Source organism: Arachis ipaensis, chromosome B02 (assembly GCF_000816755.2).
Source record: "Arachis ipaensis cultivar K30076 chromosome B02, Araip1.1, whole genome shotgun sequence".
NCBI lineage: Eukaryota > Viridiplantae > Streptophyta > Magnoliopsida > Fabales > Fabaceae > Arachis > Arachis ipaensis.
In genome coordinates this window covers 2,758,195-2,761,263 of record NC_029786.2, presented here as the reverse complement: position 1 = coordinate 2,761,263, position 3,069 = coordinate 2,758,195, and the positions used below count along the sequence as shown (strand labels likewise).

General features: G+C 33.4%; 1 long non-coding RNA gene across 3 annotated transcripts in view; it reads right to left on the bottom strand.

Annotated features, from left to right (window-relative positions):
- The window catches only part of LOC107623120, a 3,064-nt gene continuing 586 nt past the window's right edge, over window positions 592–3,069 (bottom strand). For 2 of the 3 annotated variants that reach the window (XR_001616338.2, XR_002356896.1), the window contains 3 exons: window positions 2,450–2,538; window positions 1,557–1,747; window positions 592–865 (listed from right to left, as the gene is read on the bottom strand). This is a non-coding gene — a long non-coding RNA (uncharacterized LOC107623120). Of the gene's footprint in view, window positions 866–1,556; window positions 2,257–2,449; window positions 2,539–3,069 lie in introns of all 3 variants that reach the window. The other variant, XR_002356897.1, reaches the window with a different exon arrangement.

The window sequence follows — 3,069 nt, the reverse complement described above, 5'->3', positions numbered from 1 at the left end:
AAATTCTCGAGAAAATAAACTTCATTTATGATAAAATTATAATAAAATTACTCTCATTTATAGAATAGAATGGTGACTTTTGTATAAAAAAAAAATTTGTCCAAACAAAATAATCACCCTCAATTGTAATGAAAATAATTGACAATGCATCATATGACATATTGATTAGAAAATTCTCGGCACCAATTTTTCCCATCTCCAAATTGAATTACAAATGGCAGAAGTAGAACAAATAATTAGAAATTCACAATTCAAATAAGAATCATTTATATATTTACCTAATGATAAAAATATATAATATTTATAGACCAATAATTAAAAATTCACAATTCAAATAAGAATCATTTATATATTTACCTAATGATCAAAATATATAATATTTATAGACTATGAAGAAGCTCAAAATTTTCAAAGTTGACAATTCGCAGTTAGTAAAACTTGTTGATGTTCAATTTTAGAGTCATTTATTTTATTGAAATAACACAAAACATTGTCAAAACATTGTCAATTGATATTCTGAAAGAAAATTTTGAAGCACTTCCCGTCTAAAACCACCATTCACAAATAGAAAATTATATTAACGGAGCTAAGTTAATGATAGAAGCTAGAACACTAACAAATTCCATAATATCTGTAAACAGTGCTCATCAGATGTCAGTTATGTCTATCATTGTGCTAATACACACTCAGTTATGTCTATCATTGTGCTAATACACACTGCACTATTTTATGAGTATTGAAATTATATAACATCAGAGTTTTCCTTCGTGAAGAAACCATAAACACACAAATAGAACATGAACCTAAACTCAGATTCCACAACTTAGGCCTGAGAAGTACCAGCTTCCTGAAATGTACCAGCTTCCTGAATAAATACATTAAAAGAGAATCTACATTAACTCCAATGCAAATAATCAATGAAAAAAATAGACTACCGCAACCACATGAAATATAAGGAGAAATGTTTAAATACAATACTCAATCAAAACTATGAAATACTTGAAGCGAATTATCAATATATATACAAGGAATATGAAGCTAAAATCAAATGAAATATCTTCATCTTGACAAGAAAAAAATAGATACAATATCATTAATAGTTTTGATGATTTAAAATTTTTTGTTAAATTTGTTTGAAGTTGTATTTGAAACATGGTTTTTGAGCCAAAGAACACACAACCTGTGAGATTTTGAGCTTAATTGTATGGTTACATTATTTAACCATAAATTTATATTCTTGTGTGTTTTCTTCTCTATAATTGCAATCTTTGCTTTGTTCCATTCTATATGTCCACTATTTAGTATATTTATATGCTTGCATATGATTGAGGCCATTGCTTGATTCTAGCTCACTTATCCCAAATTAGCCTACATTTTACATCACCCTCAAAATCAGCACGTTGTGTAACAGTTTCTCTAAAGTTTACATGGGGCTTTCCAACAGTTACATCAACCTTAACAAGTAGGAACATAATAATGAAACTCCAGAAGCAGGAAATATAAAACCAGTATCAGCAAGGATTAACAACATTAATGCATGGGAAAGGAATAGGTACCTTATACTCTCTCCAAATACGTTCAACATAAATATCTAAATGTAACATTAGCCAAAAAAAATTCCAGGATTCAATTGCACATATGCACATGAATAACACAATCACAAAAAGCCTTAGATTTTACCTTGATCTTCTTGCCGGTGTTTAGATTAATAACAAACTCGCCCTTGCGGATCACACCCTCGTAAATTCTTCAACACCCAAAGCCGGGGGGAAGGAAAATTGAGAAAACAATCCAATAATTTTGTGTAATTTACAAAGTTAACACATTCAAACCAAAATATATGCAGACAAACACACGCAGGGAAAGTGATAAAATGGTTAATGGTGAGAATGAAATGAGTAAATCTCGGTTGTGGGAAAACAAAATGCTTAGGACGGGGAGGAGGGGAGCGCAATATGGGCCCGAGGGACTGGTAACTCTGGGTGGCAAGACTGGTGGGGAGGGGTAGTGAAATGATTTTGTTAGAAAAGAGAGTTGGGGAGTATATTGGGAGGTGACAAAATGCTGAGGAGGGCATTCAGATTGTTGGGATTAGAATCAGACTAGGAGAGGGTCAGGTCTCTCAAAAGCCTGCCATTTGTCACACATTGTTTTTTCCTTTCTCAGTAAAGAACACATATGACCTGGGGACGGGTAAAGCCACATTGGATTTTACCCATTTCCTTCAGTTTCTGTACTGTTTGATCTCTTTTCTACCTACAATTGGTACCAGTTGTTACATACAGTCATACGAGATGTGACTTCTTTATGTAATAATGTGAGCTCTAAAGTACGTCAACCATTCATGTACGATGATGTAGCCAAAAATTGCTCTCACTCTCATAACAGCCAACTTCTCTCACTTGATACTGCCATATATATATTGAAAAAGAGTTTGAAGTTATATTACCTTAAATATGTCAACTGGCCAAACCGCCCTTCCTCCAACTTAAATGCCAACGCTACAAGTGGCCCATCAAGACTTCCAGTCAACTCAACCTGAAAGTGCATAGATAAATTATTCAATAAAAAAAGAAACAAGAGCACAAATGCAAAATCGGCTTGCAAAATCATTTGCAGGCCTATCATTGCCACAACAAGAACTCTTGAGGCCTTTTGGTATCATTTAAAATCCTTGGGTTTTTCCCGATGGATTTGCATCAGTTTCTAATTACCACATTCAGAGTTTTGGATCATACCAAGAAGCAAATACAACTGGTAACTTTTCAGTGTTTTGGCGCATTCGGTTGAAACTTGTAAAGGAAGTCCATGCCTTTTAACAGCTCTTTTTCAACTACTCATTTAATTGAGATACGATTACCTTTTCGGCCTCGCTTTGGTGCTTAGTACATGGTCTGTCTAAGGGTGTTCCTCACTTCCTCTAGCTAACATTCAAAGGGATTGGCATGCTTTAGTACATGGTCCTGTTTGTTGGGTGATACCATTTTGTATCCATGTGAGGATATTCCATCCTCTTGTGTACATTCTTCTCTCTCCTAATAAAATTTCTTTTTCTATCAAAATAATTTA